At 50.5% G+C, this 21497-nt stretch overlaps 1 protein-coding gene across 1 annotated transcript in view; it reads left to right on the top strand.

Annotated features, from left to right (window-relative positions):
• Positions 1-20816: 20816 nt before the first annotated feature.
• TNFRSF8 (TNF receptor superfamily member 8) overlaps positions 20817-21497 on the top strand; it is a 66701-nt gene continuing 66020 nt past the window's right edge. The window contains 1 exon segment of the mRNA XM_017888044.1: positions 20817-20898. The gene's annotated coding sequence lies outside the window, so the exon portion shown is untranslated.

A 21497-nucleotide genomic window follows, 5' to 3' on the forward strand; every position in this document is an offset into this window, starting at 1 on the left:
CTTCCCCCTCTTCCCAGGTGGGCGCGGGCAGCCAGCCCACCTCCCGCCCGGCCCCGGGGATGCGCGCCCTCCTCGCCGCGCTGGGACTGCTGTTCCTGGGGGCGCTCCGAGCCTTCCCACAGGTAAGCGGGTGACTGGCGCCTGGGGAGGCGCCGGCGGTCCAAAGCCGGGACCGTGTGGGGTGCGTGGGACGCAAGGGAGGACACTCCTCATTCCGTTCCCTGCCCAGCTGGGGTGAGGGGCGCGGGTGACAAGCAGGGACACCGGAATATGCAAGCACCCGCAGGTGGGAGGCTGGCTGAAGGGCTAGTAAGGGGCGCCTCCTCCGCAACCCCCGAAGGCTGGGACTGATTCATTCATTCAGTATGAACTGGACCGAGCGCACTGCCAAACGCGGGAGGCGCTTTTTGTCCCGACTACCTGCTGGCCTGTCGGGGTCCTGGGCAGATCAGGTGAGGCCATGGGGGTCGTGGGCAGGCCAGGTGGACCTCCCTTGGCCATGGGAGGTTGGTCGTCCGCGCTCTACCCTGCTGTGTGCGCGGTCTCCTGTTTGCCCCCTCCCTAAGCTGGTCACTGGCTGAAGGGTCAAGAGAGGGAGGGGGAGTTGGCTGTGCGTGAGAGTGGGGTGAGGGCGCAGGACCACCCGGATTAGCTTCCCTAACCCGCGTCCGGCAAAGCAACGCTGTGGATTGCATTCGCTGGAGCACGTGGTGGGCATTTGCCCCTGGAAGAAGGTCAGTGGTGGGGCTGAAGTCTACGGTGGGTTGCCTCAGAATTGAGTTTGGGGACTGCTTTAGGAAAACTGAGCGCTTACCAGTGGCCAGCGCCAAATTAATCACTGTGGGGAGAACTCAAAGTAACCAGGTGTGTTTCACTGAGCCCAGGGGCTGCCTGAGAGAGAGGCCCTAAGCTGACCCAGGACCCTGGTGGACCCCTGCTTATGCAGGTGTGAGTGGATGCTTGCTGAATGACACCGAGGGAAAGGAAGGAGCAGGCTGTTGGTCCAGCAGTGGGTCGCAGTTGGGGAGAGGGAGGACCCAGTTCCCCTTTAAGCCTACAGGAAGAGAGGAATCCATGCTATGGATCAGTTCTAGTCATCTGAACCTTAGGCAGTGGGAGGAGAGTGGTGGAGTGGTCTTTAGGCAGGAGGGAGGATCTATGCAGCAAAGGGGACAGCCAGGTGCCCCCTTCCATCTCCCATAGGCAATGTGAGGCGTTGCCCCTTCCCCCCGAGAGGGCAGGGGGGACAAAGCCCTAGCTAGAGATCTCCTGTCCCAGCTCTGCAAGCCCTCACCTGGGGGAAGGTAAGAGTTTGGGGTGCCAAGGTCTTAGGGAGATAAACGAAAGGAAGGGATGGGAGAGGGGCTTGGGGGGCTTTGCTGGTTTGGCGGCTGAAGCTCATGTACTTCCTTTTTGTAGAGTGAAGCCCCCTCCACTTTTTTTTATGTTAGAGATAGGGTCTCACTCTGTTGTCCAGGCTGGAGTGCCATCATAACTCATTGCAGCCTGAACTCCCATACCCACCCCCCCCTTTTTTTTTTTGAGGTGGAGTCTCACTCTTGTTGCCCATGCTGGAGTGCAATGGCTCCATCTCGGCTTGCTGCAACCTCTGTCTCCTGGATTCAAGTGATTCTCCTGCCTCAGCCTCCCACGTAGCTGGGATTACAGGCATGTGCCACCACACCTGGCTAATTTTTGTATTTTTAGTAAAGACGACGTTTTACCATGTTGGTCAGGCTGGTCTTGAACTCCTGACCTCAAGTGATCCTCCCGTCTCAGCCTCCCAAAGTGCTGGGATTACAGGCATGAGCCACCACATCCAGCCTCCCATACTCTTTTTAAAATAAAAATACTATATATTTAATTGCACAAGGAATATGCAAATATATCCTCAAAGCAAAACTATAAACGCTACAGATAAAACCAAGGGTTTTGAAATCTCCTTATCCTGATTCCTTCAAAGATGTAACCACTGTAATTGATTTGGTGTGTTTCCTTTGTAGACCTTTATGAATGCATGTCCATATTTGTATTGTTTTTATAGACATATATAGAGTTTTCCATATACTATACCCTACAGTACATATGGTTCTTCATTTGGCTTTATAATGTCTATGAGGCATCTTGGTGAGCTTTCCATGCTGAAACTTACAGATCCTCTGCCTATCTTTTAAAATGCTATGCGGTCTTTTACCAAATGGGATGTTTCATAGTTTATTTATGTCCTGGATGGATGGGTGCCAAGGTTGCCACCATTATTCTTTCTTTCTTTGTTCACTATTACAGGGCGCAGCCCCATATGGATGCTTTTGGAAATAAATGTCTGTGATTCTTTCCTAGACAAGAGACTGAGAAGAGAATACTGAGGTTGCAGGGTGAAAATGCATTCAAATTAAAAGACACCACCAAACTGCCTTCCAGGGTGGCTGGACAATTTACCCTCCTGCTAGCAGGCCAAGAGACTAGCAACTTTCCCACATCCTAACCGACATTTGATCTTATCAGCATTTTAATTTTTCTCAATGTGATTAGTGAAAAGGGTTATATCCTTGTTGCCTTAATTTGCATTTCTCGCCTACCGGGGAAGCTGAGCATCTCTCTGGGCTCAGGCACTAGGTCATTTCTTTGCAGGAGTCAGGGAGTCTTTGTGGAAGGGGCTACCTGCCCAACACAGTACTCCTTTTACCCCTCAAGCCTTCTCCCACTTCTGTTTTTTTCAGCAAAAGGTTCAGGAAGCTCATTTGTAAAAAAAAAAAAAAAAAAAAAAAAAAAAAAAAAATCCAAATTAGGGGTTTAATTTCCTTGTGTTTAAAATTCTTTTTTTTTGAGATGAAGTCTCCCTCAGCTGCCCAGGCTGGAGTGCAGTGGCGTGATCTTGGCTCACTGCAGCCACCCTCTCCAGGGTTCAAGCGATTCTACCGTCTCAGCCTCCCGAGTAGCTAGGATTACAGGCACTCGCCATCACGCCTGGCTAATTTTCGGTTTTTAGTAGAGACAGGGTTTCATCATGTCAGTCAGGCTGGTCTTGAACTCCTCCGCCCGCCTCGGCATCCCAAAGTGCTGGGATTACAGGCGTCAGCCACTGCCCCCGGCCTAAATTTTTTTTATTTTTTAAAAGTTTTTGGGACTGTCTCACTTTGTCTCCCAGGCTGGAGTGCAGTGGCGCGATCTCAGCTCACTGCAACCTCTGCCTCCTGGGTTCAAGTGATTCTCCTGCCTCAGCCTCCCGAGTGGCTGGGATTATAGGCGTCTGCCACCACACCCAGCTAATTTTTGTATTTTTAGTAGAGATGGGGTTTCGTCATGTTGTTCAGGCTGGTCTCGAGCTTCTGGCCTCAAGTGATCCTCCCGCCTCAGCATCCCAAAATGTTGGAATTACAGGCGTGAGCCACCGTGCCCATCCTGAAATTCTTTTTTCATCACTATTTGATTTTTCCCAAGACTCCATCATTTTTCGCCTGGTATTCTGAGGCAGGAATGCTTTCTTGCTAGCTGTCACCATCTGAGAGTTAGCCTCTGATGCTTCATGTCACTGTCTTGTCCAATTGTGTTTTTTGCAGTCTGACCCAGGGTTAACTGGTGCATATCCGCAGAGAAAAATATTTTACCCCATGGCTCCAACCTTTTCATCCAGGCACCATGGGGTGGGGTTGGGGGGTGGGGGAAGCCCCGGCCTTCCTGCAAACTCAGTAGACTTAGAATTCCCCCAACATCATGTTCCTTGCCAGTGCTAAGGCTAAACAAGCCTTCCTCCCACATCCACGTACCCCCAATTCCAGCCAGATGTAAGCAGCTTTGTTCTGGGTTAGTGTGCAGGCTGGGACCAGGAAGGTTCTCATGAATGAATCTTAGCTGGGGCCGGGCGCGGTGCCTCACACCTGTAATCCCAGCACTTTGGGAGGCCACGGTGGGCTGGCAGATTACTTCGAGACCAGCCTGGTCAACATGGTGAGACCCCCTCTCTCCTAAAAATACAAAAATTAGCTGGGCATGGTGGCAGGCGCCTGTCATCCCAGCTACTCAGGAGGCTGAGGCAGGAGAATCACTTGAACCCAGAAGGCGGAGGTTGCAGTGAGCCTGCACTCCCGCCTGGGTGACAGTGAGACTGGGTTTCAAAAAAATAAAAATAAAAAATAAAATAAAGGAATTTTAGTTGGGGTAATAGAAAAGCTCTATGTGTGACTCCTCCACCTAGCAATTTAACTTTAAAAGCTTAGCTAGTTACCCCATCGAGTGGAGGGCTAATGGAATTTCAGGGAGTGACGAGAGGGCAGGAGAGATTTTCTGGTTTTGTTTTGCAAAGGGGACATTTCCCGAGCTGCTCAAATCCTGCAGGGAGGCAGGACGAGGAGACCTGGAGAGGAGGGGACCCTGAAGGAGTGGACGGAAGGCCTGGTTTGTCTTAATCAAAGCCCTTCCTGAGGCAGCACTAGCGCTCTGGGGTCAGGCAGTCGTGTTACTCAGCTTGAGAGCAGTGAGTGCCGGAAGGAGGGGCGTTTACTGTAAGTTTCTGCTTCTGCTCCCACTCATATCTGACTTCGACTTGTTTCTTGAGCAGATTGTGATTCATTCTAAGGTTTGCATACTCCCTCATCACCCTTCTTCACATCACGACAATCATCAGAAGGAAAATGGGGCTGAAGGATGACTGTGTCTGGGCCGGAGGAGTCCGGGAGGCTTGAGGGTCCTTGGCAATGACGGTAGATCAGCCCAGCCTTGGCCAGCCTGTCCCGCCAGTGCGCTGACCCTGGGGGTGGCCCATCTGGGATGACGGTCTTCATTTCACAGACAAGGATTCAATGCAGACGCCCAGAGGTAGGGGAGAGTCTTGCCCACAGTTCCAGGACTGGTTGGGGTAGCGCCCACCTAAGCCACAGACGAGACACGCAGAATGTCAAAAAAAAAAAAAAAAAAAAGGCAGCTCTGGACCACACTAGTTCTCCACTTCTCTCTCTCCCCTCCCAGGTCCGCCCTGGGGATACTGGGGTGGGGGTGGGGTACCTCCTTCCGGTATCTACGGTTGAAAACAACTGGGCATTCTTGTGGCCTTGCTGGTGGGGAGGGACTTTTTATACATGGCTCAGTCTAGTTACTCCCTGCATGCTTAAGTCCTTTGGTGACATTGATGCAAGTGTTCATGCATGCATGCATTCAGCAGATCTGAAATGAGCAGCTGTTCTGGTCAGGCATGGCTCCAGGGACTTTCATTCAGCCTCTGCTTGTATGCCCCCCATGACAGGATGCTTGCTCCGTGCCGAGGCAGCTCACGCCATCCTGGGTTAGCTTTGGCATTTAGACGATCTTCATGATCCACTGAAATCTAGTTTCTTTCTTTTTTCTTTTTTTTTTTTTGAGATGGAGTCTCTCTCTGTCGCCCAGGCTGGAGTGCAGCGGTGTGATCACAGCTCACTGCAACCTCCACTTCCCGGGTTCAAGCAGTTTTCCTGCCTCAGCCTCCCAAGTAGCTGGGACTACAGGCACGTGCCACCATGCCTGGCTAATTTTTTGTATTTTTAGTAGACATGGGGTTTCACCATGCTGGCCAGGCTAGTCTCAAACTCCTGACCTCATGATCCACCCGCCTCAGCCTTTCAAAGTGTTGGGATTATAGGCATGAGCCACTGCGCCCAGCCTTTTTTTTTTTTTTTTTTTTTTTTTTTTTTTGAGATGTAGTTTCTCTCTTGTTGCCCAGGCTGTAGTGCAATGGTGCCGTCTCGGTTCACTGCAACCTCTGCTTGCCAGGTTCAAGTGATTTTCCTGCCTCAGCCTCCCAAGTAGCTGGGATTACAGGTGCATGCCATCACACACCTGGCTAATTTTTGTATTTTTAGTAGAGTCAGAATTTCACCATGTTAGCCAGACTGGTCTCAAACTCCTGACCTCAGGTGACCCACCCGCCTCAGCCTTCCAAAGTGCTGGGAATACAGGCATGAGCCACTAAGCNTGGGGTTTCACCATGCTGGCCAGGCTAGTCTCAAACTCCTGACCTCATGATCCACCCGCCTCAGCCTTTCAAAGTGTTGGGATTATAGGCATGAGCCACTGCGCCCAGCCTTTTTTTTTTTTTTTTTTTTTTTTTTTGAGATGGAGTTTCGCTCTTGTTGCCCAGGCTGGAGTGCAATGGTGCCGTCTCGGTTCACTGCAACCTCTGCTTGCCAGGTTCAAGTGATTTTCCTGCCTCAGCCTCCCAAGTAGCTGGGATTACAGGTGCATGCCATCACACACCTGGCTAATTTTGTATTTTAGTAGAGTCAGAATTTCACCATGTTAGCCAGACTGGTCTCAAACTCCTGACCTCAGGTGACCCACCCGCCTCAGCCTTCCAAAGTGCTGGGAATACAGGCATGAGCCACTATGCCTTGCCTCTTTGCCCGAAATCCAGTTTTGAAAATGAGTCACCTCCCTGTTCCTCAGAAGTTCCTCTGGCGATGTGAAGACTGTGACCTTGGGTCCCCGGAGTCTCTCAACCAGTCACACACCTGTCCTCCAACATTTATTCCTCATGTATCATGAGCTCAAGGCTCCTCATCTGCGTGTTGTCTTCAATTCATTCATTCCACAAACATTTATTGAGCACCTTCTGCATGCCAGGGAGTACTCTGGGTGCTGCACGTTCATCCATGCACCGTATAGCCAGGTCTCTGCTCCGTGGAACTGACATTCCACAGGGGTGACAGTCAACAGACTGCTGCTAGTTGCAATGAGAGGATTAGAATCCTGTAGTGTGAGAGAGACGGGCGGCTACCTAAGATGGGGAAAACAGGACTTGCAGAGGGTAACATACACACAGAATGAAAAGAGGGAGGAAGCCAGTGGGAGGTTAGCAGAAGAGCATCCAGGCCCAGGGGGCAAAAGCCCCAAGAGGCTGGAGGAACAGGAAGGAGGCCGGTGTGGCTGGAGGGAAGTGAGTGAAGAGGGGTGGTTAGGAACAGGTGGCAGGAAAGTTGGTAGATCGTGCAGACCTTTGTGGACTGTGGTCAGGTTTTTGGCAGGGGAGTGATACTGCATGATATATTTCAAGTTCCCTCTGTCTGCTGTGGGGGGGGGGGGGGGTGGAGGGAGCAGGCAGGATGGGAGCAGAAAGCCAGGTCATGTCAGTGATCCAGGGGAGAGGTGAGAAGAGGTGGGAATGTACTTTTTCTTCTTTTCTTTTTTTTTTTTTTTTTTTTTTTTTTTGAGACAGGGTCTTGCTCAGTCGCCCAGCCTGGAGTGCAGTGTTGCGATCTCAGCTCGCTGCAAGCTCCGCCTCCCAGGTTCACGCCGTTCTCCCGCCTCAGCCTCCCGAGTAGCTGGGACTACAGGCACCTGCCACCACGCCTGGCTAATTTTGTTTTTGTATTTTTAGTAGAGACGGGGTTTCACCGTCCTAGCCAGGAGGGTCTCCATCTCCTGACCTCGTGATCCGCCTGCCTATGTAGAGACAGGGTCTCGCTATGTTGCCCAGTTTGGTCTCAAACTCCCAGGGCTCAGATGATCCTCCTGCCTCTGCCTCCTATGTGCTGGGATTACAGGCATGAGCCACTGTGCCCAGCTGGAATGTGCTTTCAAGCTAGAATCAAGCAGACCCCGTGGGTGGGTCTGCAGGGAGCGCAGAGGGCAGGAGGGAAATCAGGGATCCCGTCCATATTTGGGAGCTCAGTATCTGGCTGCACGGAGGTGTCATTTTGGGATGTGGAAAAAAACAAGTGAAGGATGGAACAGGTGTTTTGGAGAAAAGTTCTAGTTTGCCCATGCTCAAGTACAAGTAGGGGTTGGGTGTTGAAGTATGGCGCCCTCTATCGAGTCCAAGCCGCTGATACGGATCTCTGGGTACCAGAGTCCACTGTAGACTTCCGGGTGCCACCTGGGTCAGAGACCACTCCCCAGTAGACTCACCTTACTTCTATTAACCTAGCCCAAGACCCCCTTTCTTTGGCCTCCACATTATCCTGTTCATTCATTCCAACCCAAGCATAGGCTCTTTTATTCATCCTGGTTACAGTATATGTTCGTTTTCTTCTGCTGCTATAACAAATTAGCACACATTTGGTGGCTTAGAACAACATGAAGGTATTATCTTATAGCCCTGGTGGTCAAAAGTCTATGACAAGTCTGTAATTCTAGCACTTTGGGAGGCTGAGGTGTGCAGATGCTTGGGGCCAGGAGTTTGAGACCAGCCTGGCCAACATGGCAAAACCCTGTCCCTGCTAAAAATCCAAAAACGAGCTGGGCATGGCGGTGCGTGCCTGTAGTCCCAGCTACTCGGGAGGTTGAGGCACGGTAATTGCTTGAACCTGGGAGGCAGATGTTGCAGTTTGCCGAGATCCCACCACTGCACTCCAGCCTGGGTGACAGAGCAAGATTCTGTCTCAAAAAAAGAAAAAAAGTCTATGATAAGGCAGCAGAGCTATGGTTTTCTTCTGGATATGCTGTGGCAAAATGTTTCCTTGCCTTTTTCCAGCTTCTAGAAGCTGCCTGTGTTCCTTGGCCCCTGGCCCTGCATCACTCTGAACTGTCCTTCCATCCTCACATTTCCTCTCTCTCTCTCTCTTTTTTTTTTTTTTGAGATGACTCGCTCTGTTGCCCAGGCTGGAGTGCAGTGGTGCGATCTTGGCTCACTGCAACCTCCACCTCCTGGGTTCAAGTGATTCTCCTGCCTCAGCCTCCCTAGTAGCTGGAACTACAGACACCCGCCACCACACCCGGCTAATTTTTGTATTTTTAGTACAGACAGGTTTCACCATTTTAGCCAGGCTGGCCTCGAACTCCTGGCCTCAAGTGATCCACCCGCCTTGGCCTCCCAAAGTGCTGGGATTACAAGCACTTGCCACCATGCCAGCTAATTTTTGTATTTTTACTAGAGACGGGGTTTCACCATGTTGGCCAAGATGGTTTCGAACTCCTGACCTCAAGTAATCCACCGTTTCGGCCTCCCAGAGTGCTGGGATTAGAGGCATGAGCCACCTTTGAGAGTAGGGTATTTGGTTAAAGGTATGAACTTTTTTGTCAGCCTGTCAGGGTAATCCCTTACTTCTGACACTAGCTGGTGACCTTGAGCAAGTTAAGTTACCTCTGTGTGCCTCGGTTTCCCCATCTATAAAATGGGCTAATAACAGTAGCTACCTTGTATTGTAGGGCTGGTGTAAGGATGACAGGAGTTAATATGTGCTAAGGGCTGAGAGCAGCTCCTAGACACAGTAAGTGCTGTGCAAATAAAGGTGAGCCTTATTAGGTGCCTGTTGTATGCTGGGCATTGTGGATACAGCCTTGGAGATGAACCAGTTCCAGTCCTTGCCCTCGATGGGTGGCAGTGTGGGAAGGGGAAGACAGAGGAGAGGGTGGCCAGTACTGTGTCGGGGACTGTCTGGGGCCTGTGGGAGTCCAGAGGAGCCCATCTTCACTTTCACCTGGGTCAGTGGGGGATGGAGGCTCCAGAGTTTGCAGTGACGAGGTTCTGCACCACAGATGGTGCCATTGTCCTCGCCAGCTTTGCCCAGGGCTCTGGAGGCAGCAGAAGGGGTCAGAGGTCAAACAGCACATCAGCGCCCGTGGTTGGGGCGAGCCTGGGGCCTGCTTTGGAAGCCCCGCCCAGCAGGCTCCCCTGGGGTTCTTGGGTCCTCCAGGGAGCTGAGAACTCCTGGAGGCGTCACCCACAGCTTCATTTCAGCAATCAACTTTCTTGACGGCCTGCTGCCTGCCAGGTATGGTTCTGGTCTCAGGGAGTGCACAGGTAGTGCGGCCTCCGCACAGTCTCCTGAAATTGTTCCAACCTGCCGAGACCAGGAAACTCCTAAACCCCACTTCACCTTCACCAGCCAGGGCAGGCACTCTTCCTACTCTTGAGTCAGGTGAGGGAGGCCAGGATGCAGCGGCCAGGCCAAGAGTTCTCTCTCTCCAAACGGTATGGGGGGCATGTGCCCCGCCCCTTCCCCACACACAGTCTAGGAGAGGAAGGTGGGCAAGGAAACACAACAGGCTGGACGCAAAGGCTCACGCCTGTATTCCCAGCACTTTGGGAGGCCGAGGCAGGAGGATCTTATGAGCCCAGGAGTTTGAGAACAGCCTGGGCAACAAAAAATCAGCTGGGCATGGTGGTACGCACCTGTGGTCCCAGCACTTCAGGAGGCTGAGGTGAGAGGATCACTTGAGCCCAGGAGGTCAAGGCTGTAGTGAGCTGTGTTCATGATCACAGACTGCACTCCAGCCTAGGTGACCGCGAGGCCCTGTCTTACAAACAAACAAACAAACAAAAAGTAAATACACAAGCCCCTTCTGAGCAAGTGGCCTGAGGCTGGCACAGGAACCCAAGGCACCTCCAAGAGGATGAGAAAGTTGAATACTCCTGGGGAGCTGGGCCCTGCTTCCTTTTTCTTCAAGTCCACTACATTTTCCTCCCTCCCTCCCTCCCTCCCTCCCTCCTTCCCTTCCTTCTCTTCTTTCTCTCTTTCCTTTCTTCTTTTCCTTTCCTTTCCTTTCCTTTCCTTTCCTTTCCTTTCCTTTCCTTTCCTTTCCTTTCCTTTTCCTTTTCTTTTTCTTTTCTTTTTCTTTTTCTTTTTTTTCTTTTTCCAACCAGGCTGGAGTGCAGTGGTGAGATCGTGGCTCAATGCAACCTCCACCTCCCGGGTTCAAGCAATTCTCCCGCCACAGGCTCCCGAGTAACTGGGACTACAGGCACTCACCACCACGCCCGGTTAATTTTCATGTATTTTTACTAGAGATGGGGTTTCACCATGGTGGCCAAGCTGGTCTCAAACCCCTGACCTCAAATAATCTGCCTGCCTTGGCCTCCCAAAGTGCTGCAACTTCAGGTGGGGGCCATCGCGCCTGGCCCACTACATTTTTCTTTGTAGCTGCCATCATCCTGTGGTGGCTGTTGCTGCCTGGGAACGTACTTCAGGGCTGGGTGGGTTTTACCCCATCTGAGGTGTAGCTAAGGATGTAGCTCTAACACTTGCTTCGGCCCTGGAACCTTCAGGATCGCTGCAGTCTGAACAATTGGCTCATGGAGCTGGCATGGGATTTCTGTGGGGCAGGAGGGATTTCTCAGTGGGAAGTGAGGATCAAGCAGTTTGCTAAATTTGGACTCAAGACATGATCTTGGTAAAATGGACTGGCTCTTCTCTATCTTGTCCACCTCCCCACCACATGAATGGTCCTGAAACCCTTTAATGCTTCCCTAGTGCCAAAGGCAACATTTCCCAAAGTCACTTTCTGGCAATGGCAGTTCTGAGAAAAAAAGGTTCTATGGCCAACGAAGTTTGAGAAACATTGCAGATTTTTCTGACTAGCCCCCATATCCTTCCTTGGAGAATCAGAGAGTAAGAAAGCACATCAAAGGCTCTGAGAGGCCCCGTGATCTGAAATGGAAATCTCTCAATTGGACTCCAGTGATTATTTTTGTTTGTTTATTTATTTATAAGACAGGGTCTCACTCTGTCACCCAAGCTGGAGTGCAGTGTTGCAATCGTAGTTCACTGTAACCTCAAATTCCTGGACTCAAACAATCCTCCCACCTTAGTTCCTTGAGTAGCTGGGACTACAGGCACGTGCCACCATGCCCAGCTAATTAAATTTTTTAATTTTTAAATTTTTTTTAATTTTTAGGCCGGGCACAGTGGCTCATGCCTGTAATCCCAGCACTTTGGGAGGCCGAGGCAGGTGGATCACTTGAGGTTATGGGTTTGAGACATGCTGAAACCCCATCTCTACTAAAAATACAAAACTTAGCCAGGTGTGGTGGCACATGCCTGTAATCCCAGCTACTTGGGAGGCTGAGGCAGGAGAATTGCTTGAACCTGGGAGGCAGAGGTTACTGAGCCGAGATTGCACCACTACACTTCAGCCTGGGTGACAGAGTGAGACTCCGTCTAAAAAAAAAATTTTTTTTTTTTTTATAAAGATAGGGTCTTGCTATGTTACTCAGGCTGGTCTTGAACTCCTGGGCTCAAGCAATCCTCTCACCTTGGCCTCCCAAAATGCTGGGATTAGAGGTGTGAACCACCGCGCCTGGCCTTGTTCTTTTGCCTGTCATCTGTTACTATCCTGTAGCCCCAGCATTTGATGAAACGTATTTGGGAAGTGACAGTGAAGAGCTTCCGTGCTCATCTCTTTTTCTGACTCCCTGACTCTCTCTTTTGCCTCCCTCTTGCATTTTTAAGTTCCCTTAAATTGCACTGGCTCACCTGGATAATCCAGGGGGAATCTCCCATCTCAAAGTCAGCGGGTTCACAACCTCAACACCATCTACCACCCTGATTCCCCATTGCCATGTAGGGTGACGTATATGAGCACATATATGAATATGTCACCCTAGGTCCTGGGGATTAGGAAGTGGTTATCTTTAGGGGGTGCTATTCTGCTGACCACAGACCCCCTCTCATGTCCTTCTTCCATCCCACACGATAGTAGGTACCCAGTGAGGATGGTATGATTCTTGCTAACTGACAGAGCAGGAGTGTCACCATCTTGGACAAGCATCGCCATTTTAAGTTCTCCTTGATTAGAAACCACCTAAATCCAACCCCAAAACATCAGCCTAATGGCTAATGTCAGCATGACCATAAACCACAAATGACACCTCCAACGAAAAACATTCCAACACTAAGATAAACACCCCTGTCTGACCAGAGACATGCCAGCCCCGAGATAACCTTCCCTCTGACCACAGACATTCCCAGCACGCAGTAAAACTCTCCTCCATACACAAACATTCCTAGCCTGCGATAAGCGCCCCTCCCAGAACCCTTAAATACCCTTAGTCTGTAAGAGAAAATGCTGCTGACTGAAACTGGCCAGAAGCCCCTCTCAGTTTTATTTTCCAAAATAAACCTGTCTTTGACTGGTAAGCCACTTTTCATGTTTTTTCCTTCTTTCTTCAACTCTTACACAAACATTATTTCAGGGTGCTTGCCTGTCCCTGAGTTCCTTCCAGCCAGGGACTCCAGGCTCCCCCCTCTATGCCGTTTCCGTGTCCACTGTCTTTGGGTTTTACCTCCAACCCTGGGGCCAGGCAGCATGGGGCCCCGCACGCTCTTCCTCAGCTGTGCAGGAACTGGGGGAAGCTCAACTCGGCACCTGCTTGCAGATGGGACAACTGTGAGAGGTGCTGCCTGTGGCCAGGGATGGACCCTGTGTACCTGTGGGTGTATTTAAAGAAGGGGGAGAAGGATGACTTTAGTTTCAGGTAGTCTGTTGGTCTGGAGCTCAAGTGAGCACTCGGTGTGGAGAGAGGGGTTCAGGGTCCCACAGTTAGGAGGTGACCGAGTTCGGCATGTGGTGATATAGTCTAGTGGTTGCTTAGGAGCGGGGGTGTGGCGGCAGACTCATAGTCCTCTAAAATGTCCATACGTTCTACTTTGTTAATTTAGGAGAGGGTCTCACCCTGTTACCCAGGCTGGAATGCAGTGGCCCAACCACAGCTCAAGAGATTCTCCCATCTCAGCCTCCCGGGACTACAGGTGCATTCCACCATGCCCGGCTAATTTTTGTATCTTTTGTAGAGACGGGTTTTCTCCTTCGCTGTGTTGCCCAGGCTGGTCTCAAACTCCTGAGCTCAAGTGATCCTCCTGCCTCAGCCTCTCAAAGAGATGGGATTTTAAGTGAGAGGCACTGCGCCCAGCCAAATGTTCACACATTCTAATCCTTGGAACCCGAGACTATGGATCTTGAGACAGGAAGATTATCCTGGATTATCAGGGTGGGCCCAATCTAATCACATGAGTCCTTAAAAGCAGATAACCCTTCCTGGCTGTGTTAGAGAAAGATGATAGAGGCAAAGAGAGAAATGTGATGTGAGAAGGACTCAGCTCACCATTGCCGGTTTTGCAGATGGAGTAAGGGGGCCTTGAGCCAAAGGATGCCACAGTCCCTAGAAGCAGGAAACAGCCCTTAGTTGGCTGTCAGAAAAGAAACAAGACCTCAGTCCTACAACCACAAGGAACTGAATTCTGCCAACAACCTTAGTGAGCAAGGAAACCAACAGTCCCCTAGAGCTTCCAGTAGGGACACAGCACATGACCTGGATGGGGGTGATCAGAGAGGGCTTCCCAGAGGAAGCGGCCTCATGAGTGAGGTCCCAAGGATGAATGGGGGTGCACTGGATTTAGGGACCGGTGCAGGCAGGGGAACAGCATGCACAGGCTGCTGCAGGGAGTGGGGTGCCCGTGGGGTGCCAGTGGCAAAAAGAGGCTGGTAGGAGAGAGTACCAGGGACTTCACAGGCAGGCAAGGAGGGCAGGGCCTCCTGGGCCACTGTTAAGACTTTGGTTTTTTTTCTTTTTTTTATATGGACTGTTCCATGAATTTCTGTATCATCCTTATGCAGGGGCCATGCTAATTTCTGTATTGCTCCAATTTTAGTACATGAGCTATAGAAGCGAACACAGGACTTTGGGCTTTATTCTTAGCTGGGTTGGAAGCCATCTGAGGGTCTTCAATAGGATAGAGGGGAAGACAGTAGATCATGTTTTCAAAAGATCAGTCTGGTGTCTGCACTGGGAGCTGGGTGCGGTGGATAGGGTAGATGAGAGGAGACCCTCAGGTGGCCACTGTCAAGTCCAGATGGCGGGAAGGTGAGGAAGAGCTGGTAGATGTGGGGGTAAAACTGCAGGTTAAACAGAACTAGTGATGGATTGGGGGCCAGGGAGAAGCAAGCATTTCAAAAAGCAGTCAGTCTCGGCCAGGCATGGTGGCTCACTCCTGTAATCCCAGCACTTTGGGAGGCTGTGAGGTGGGTGGCTCAGTTGAGGTCAGGAGTTCGAGACCAGCCTGGCCAACATGGTGAAACCCCCGTCTCTACTAAAAATACAAAAATTAGCCACATGTGATGCCAGGCACCTGTAGTCCCAGCTATTTGGGAGGCTGAGGCAGGAGAATCGCTTGAACGCAGGAGGTGGAGGTTGCAGTGAGCCAAGACCACGCCACTGCACTCCAGCCTGGGCAACAGAGAGAGCGAGTACTCTGTCTTAAAACAAACAAACCACCCACCTCAGTCTCATGGGGAGTGGGGAGTAGGGATCTCAGAGCCTCTGTGCTGGGCCTAGTTTCTCGGCCTTTGGACATGCCTGTCTCCATCTGGGATGCCCTCCCCATAGTCCCTACCTGCTGTAATTCTGGACTACAGCACACCCCCCACCCCAGGCAGCAGAAGCTGGCAGATCAGAGCACGTGGCAAATACTGGCTCTAACACTGACCAGCTGTGTGACTTTGGGCAGCTTTCTCATCCTTATATCTCAGTCTCCCCATCTGTAAAATGGGTTGGCAGTAATTGGCTATTAGAATTACTTTTGCTATGGAAAGCAAACCATCCAGCATTTGCACTTCTTTCTGCTCAGCTTCTGCTAGACCAGCGCATCTCGGACTCCCTGGGGCACTTGTTAAAATGCAGATTCCAATTAGGGAGGTCTGGGGTTCTGCATTTTGACAAGTTCCCAGGTGGTGCCCCCACTGCTGGCCTGGGGCCTCACCTTGAATAATGGAGCACACAGTGGTGGAGATCCCCTGGAGACTGGGAGGGGAGGGGTACTTACCTCACTGGCCCTGCTCAGTTCTGGCCCCTTCGGGGATTTTGCATTTGATCCGACTCCCCGCCCACCCCACAACTTCTAGACTTGTCTCCCACAGGTATGGTCCGGCTGAGACCAGGTGGGGCTTTTTGAAAGTGAACTTTAACTGGTCTTATAGGGAAAACCAAACCAACCTGAAAATAGACCGGCCTAGAAATGGTAAGGTTTTAGGCCACCCTCTCTTTATCTTGTTGCTACTAAGGTGGGGCCAAGGGCCTCCGGCTGCACAGCTCATTACTTTGTGGACACCTCACTTTGCCTTGAACCTGCGGGGAACTCCACCCAAAAGCCCCCCTCCAGTCCTTGGGCTTCCCCCTCCCACTCTTCACTTTCTGATCCCTTCTTCCCTCGCAGGCAGGGGCACATCCTAGCTCCCCTCTCCCTCTTCCCTCCCTCTCCCTCTTCCCCAGGGCAGCAGGAGCTGATGAGCCAGGCAGGGTGGGCCTGGAAATCCACAGGGCGAGACTTCTCTGGGCGGCGGCAGACGCCCGGGTCCTTGCCTCCTTCTCCACCAGGAGCTGGGACAGGTAATGGGCCTGTGTGAGGGGAAGGGAGTGCCCCTTCCTCGCCCAGCCCCACATGGAAAATGGGGCCCCAAGTCCTCTGCTCCTCCTTTCAAGGGGCTTTGAGAGGCACAGGCTGGACATCCCCGCTGAGATCCCATGACCCCTCCGCACAGCAAGAAGACTGCCCTCCGGTGGCAAACTATGGATTTACCAAGAATTATTGTTGAAAATAAGCTGCCACCTCCCAGCGTTTGGTGTCCTTGAGACGCTATTTACATATATGGCTTTGTACATCTGTGTTCTCACTGTCTTTATGTATACACATATTATTATCACTTCTTTATTTTTTAATTTTCTATTTTTTTTTTTTTTTTTGAGGCAGGGTCTCACTCTGTTGCTTATGCTGGACTGCAGTGGCGCAATCTCGGCTCACTGCAACCTCCGCCTCCTGGGTTCAAGGGATTCTCCCACCTCAGCCTCCTGAGTAGTTGGGATTATAGGCGTGCACCACCACTCCTGGCTAAGTTTTGTACTTTTAGTAGAGACAGGGTTTTGCTACGATGGCCAGGCTGGTCTCGAACTCCTGACCTCAGGTGATCCGCTGGCCTCAGCCTCCCAAAGTGCTGGGATTACAGGTATGAGCCACCGCGCCCAGCCAAGATGATCCCAGTTTTGTTGGCAACATCCAAAGCATTGTAATCAGGAGCCAGTGGACCATATGCCTTCTTCTCTCCATCCGGCTGAATCAGGGTGCTGACCTTGGCCACATCCATGTCACAGAGCTTCTTCACAACCTATTTGATCTGGTACTTGTCAGCTTTAACATCCACAGTGTATACAAGTGTGTCGTTGTCTTCTATCTTCTTCATGGCAGACTTGGTGGTCAGAGGGAACCTGACAGCAGAATGGTCAAGCTTGTTTCTCCTGGGAGTGCTCTTTCGAGGATATTCGGGGTTTTAATACCTATTTTTATTTATTTTTTTGAGATGGAGTTTCACCCTTGTTGCCCAGGTTGGAGTGCAATGGTGTGATCTCAGCTCACTGCAGCCTCCGCCTCCCAGATTCAAGCAATTCTTGTGCCTCAACCTCCTGAGTAGCTGGGATTTCAGGCACCCACCACCACGCCAGGCTAATTTTTTTTGTATTTTCAGTAGAGACGGGGTTGCACCATGTTGGCCAGGCTGGTCTTGAACTCCTGGCCTCAGGTGACTCTCCCGTCTCGTCTTTCTAAAGTGCTGGGATTACAGGCATGAGCCACAGTGCCCAGCCCTGGGATTTTTTTCATTTTAAAGATGGGTAGCTTGTGGCCTAGAGATGGGAGAGAATTGGGGACACAGTGAAGCTCAAACCTTTCTGCACTTAGTTGCTGTGTGACCTTGGGCAGGTGGCTACACCTCTCTAGGCTGCAGCTTCCTGATCTGTAACATGGGATAGTGATCTGGCCCCAAAGAGCTAGGGGTGTGAAAAGGAGGAGTTGTGTGAAAGCAGGCACCCAAGGCCAGACTCGGCGGGGGTAATGTGCAATACCATGGGCTCCCCATTCTCTGCACCCCCCTACCCCTCCATGGACCCAGGTGTGGTGGCAGGAGGGAGACATAAGTGGCCAGAGCCCCCCGGGTGTGTTCTAGGCCCCAGCAGAGTGAGCAAGGCCTGGGGCCATGGTCCCTGTAGACTCGGTAGCTGTCAGTGAGATTAGCAGACAGGCCGGGAGGGGAGACCCAGGACAAGGACCCAGAATGTTCCCACACTCAGCAGGCCTTGCAGGTGAGCCCTCACACCTCCAGCCAGCCCCAGGCACAGGCTACTGAACTCACTCAGTGAGATGCTGTGGGTTAGGAGCACTTCGGGTATCCTGGCAGTTTCCTGCCCCCTGGAAAGGCTCCCAGGAGCCCTTGGGGTGACTTAAGAGTGGACACTCTCCTCTAATGCTGGAGGGAGGAGGTGTCCTCAAGGCCCTGGGCTCTGGATTAAATGAGAAGGGAGACCACCCAAGCGCCATGTGACTGTTGGGCAAATATCAGGTTCATGTATTATTTCAAATTAATATGGTGACATGTTTCAGACATGCAAAAAAAAAAAAAAGAATGACGTAACCAACACCCCATGTATCCACCTTCCAGCCATGCTGCTGCTCTCTGCTGCTTCCTGAACATGCCGGAAACTTCACTGTTCCCTTGAGTGGAGAGAAGAGTCAGGCAGCCCCTTAGGCCAGCCAGGCCTCTCTCCTGGGGGAAAGTGGCTTCTGCTTCCCTTCCTCAAACCAAGAAAGCCCCACATTGCACCAGGGGCCGCCTCCTTTCTGCCAGGCACCATCTTGGATGCTGAAGACATGGAAATGCGACAAGGCTCCCTCCCTGCCTCCTGCCTCATTTCCTGTTTCCCTTCTCCCTTTCTTTCCACCCCAGAAGTTCCACATCCTGGATTACCTGTCATTCCATCTGGAAAGACAAAACTCCTTCCCTGGGATCTCAACAGAGAATTTCCTCTCTTGAATCCTTTCTTATGATGGGGCTTCACTTTCAAAGAACCCTTGAAACACATGGGGGGCTTGTTAAAAACACATCTTCTTGAGGCTGGGTGAGGTGGCTCACGCCTGTAATCCCAGCACTGTGGGAGGCTGAGGCAGGAGGATTACTTGAGCTCAGGAGTTTGAGACCAACTTCGGCAACATAGCAAGACCCAGTCTCTACAAAAAAATAAAACATTAGTTGGGTGTGGGGGTGCATGCCTGTGGCCCCAGGTACTTGGATGGCTGAGGCAAAAGAGAAGACTACTTCAGCCTGGGAGGCTGAGGCTGCAGTGAGCCATGATTGCACCATTGCACTCTAGCCTGGGCAACAGAGTAAGACCCTGTCTCAAAAAAAAAAAAAAAAAAAACCCACAAAAACCCACAAAACAAAAACCACACCTTCCTGAAAAGAGTGAGCTTCTCTGACCCCTACTTCACACCATGCACAAGAATGAAACTTGAATATGAACGATTAAACGATCTCATCTAGAAGTTAATGTAGGAGAATATCTAAGTGACATTGAGTGGGCAAATATTTCTTAAACCGGACAAAAAAAGGCATTAACCATAAAAGAAAAGATTAGTGTATGTAATTTATTAAAGCTAAGAATGTCTGTTCATCAAAAGCCTCCATAAAGAAAGTGAAAAGGCAAGCCAGAGGATGCAAGAAAATACTTGCAGTGCATATAATCAACAAAAGCCATGTATCTAGAATATGTAAAGAACTCTCACACATCAATAAGAAAAGCCAGACAACCCGATTAAAAAAAATGGCCACAAGACCTGAATAGGCATCTTACAAAAAAGAATGCCTAAATGGTTAATAAACATGGGAAAAAGTGCCCAACAACATTACTTATCAGAGAAATGCAAATAAAAACCACAATGAGGTATCACTACAGATCCAACAAGATGGTGAAAGTTTTAAAAACTGACACCACCAAGTGCTGACAAGGAAGTGGAACAATTGGAATCCTCAGACACTGCAGGGAAGTACTTACTAGTACGACTGCTTTAGAAGCCTGGATGGAGAATCTATCAGAACTGAGCATGCCTTATGCTCCAGGAATTCCACTCCTAGGTATATAGCCAACAGAAGCATGTACATTTGGTCACTAAAACATGTGTACAGGAATGTTCCCAGCAGCACTATCATAATAACCAAAAAGTGGAATGTCTATTGAGAGCAGGCCCAGAGTGCTGGCTCATACACTGTAATCCCAGCACTTTGGGAGGCCAAGGCGAGTGGATCATTTGAGGTCAGGAGTTCAAGACTAGCCTGACCAACATAGTGAAACTCTTTCTCTGCTAAAAATACAAAAACTAATTGGGTGTGGTGGCACACAACTTTAGTCTCAGTTACTTGGGAGGTTGAGGCACAAGAATCACTTCAGCCCAGGAGGTGGAAGTTGCAGTGAGTTGAGATCATGCCACTGCACTCCAACCTGGGCAACAGGGCAAGACTCTGTCTCAACAAAGTAAAAAAAAAAAAAAAGTAGACTAGACAAATAAATTGTGCATATTTGTGCAATGCTATACTGCAAAGCAATGGACAGAAATGAGCAACTGTTATTTGCAACAATGTGAATGATTCTCACAATATAATGCTGAATGAAAGAGGCTGGTTGCAGGGGAATGGACTGTGTAATTCTACTTTATGTAAAATCCAAAAGCAGTCAACACTAATAGAGGGATAGAAATCAGCCTTTTGGGAGAAGTGTGTGGGAGCGGGGATGAGGGAGGAGCTGGGGCTGGCAAGATCCTGTTTGATGAGTTGGGTGCTGATTGCACGGTGCATTCATCTTGTAAAAATGCAGTTGGCTGTAACTTGAGATCTGTGCACTTTTTTGTACGGGTGTGTTAGACTTCAACAAATAAGTTTACCAGAAATGTGTATTGTTGGGTCCATCCCAGACACAAGGTAGGAAGCAACTATGTTAATCCCAGGGCGAGGGGATGGTGACTGGCCCCAGGTGAAGGTGGTGATGATTATGGTATGAAAAGGGCCAGGAGAATTTGTTGATGGGTTGTTTGAGAGGAGAGAGTCAAGGGAGATGCTAAAGTTTCTGGCCTCAGCTGGAGTAGCAGGGGGTAAGCCCAAGGGCAGTGTGGGTTTGTGGAATCAGGAGTTCTTGTCCTGATTTCTCTCCGATAATACAAAACTCTGTCTCAGGCCTCCTGGGACTGGTGGGGACAGAGGGAGTATGGATATCTGGGATCCACCTGGCCTCACCAGCTTTTCTGACCTACTAGGATCGACCCTTCGAGGACACCTGTCGTGGAAACCCCAGCCACTACTATGACAAGGCTGTCAGGAGGTGCTGTTACCGCTGCCCCACGGGTGAGTGGGGGCGCTGGGGGTGGGGAGAAGGGGGGAAATTTGTCCTCAATTGATGACCCTCTTGGGGGATTGATGAGTGGGGAAATTGGAGCCAACCGTCATTATCATAATTGGCTACAGTTTTCTGCAGGTCATTCCTGGCATTGCAGAGTCCAGAGACTCTGTCAGAGGTTAGGGCTGTAGAATTGAGACTGTGTTTGTTGCTGCCACAAGAAAGTCCATCTCCGTGAGTTTTTATTTTTAACTTAGAGCTGCCCTTTTTTGGACGCTTACTATCCATGAGTCCAAGACCTTTATATGCACTGCATCATCTCATTAAGTGCTTGCAATGATCCTTTATTACACTCATTTTGCAAATGAGGCTACTGGGGCTTGGCAAGGTTAAGCTCCAGCCACTTCCCTTGATGACCAGGGTAACACAGTTGGGAAATGGTGGAATGATCTAGGGCTGGGGCCCAGAGCTCAGAGACCTCAAAGCTTGGGCTGTCGACATCCTCTGACCACCCTTTATTTCTGGGGTCTGGAAGCCCTTTGCAGTTCTTTCTTTCCTTTTCCTTCTCTCTCTCTTTCTTCCCTCCCTCCCTCCCTCCCTCCCTCCC

This window comes from Rhinopithecus bieti, unplaced genomic scaffold (genome assembly GCF_001698545.2).
Source record: "Rhinopithecus bieti isolate Rb0 unplaced genomic scaffold, ASM169854v2 scaffold_16234, whole genome shotgun sequence".
Lineage (NCBI taxonomy): Eukaryota > Metazoa > Chordata > Mammalia > Primates > Cercopithecidae > Rhinopithecus > Rhinopithecus bieti.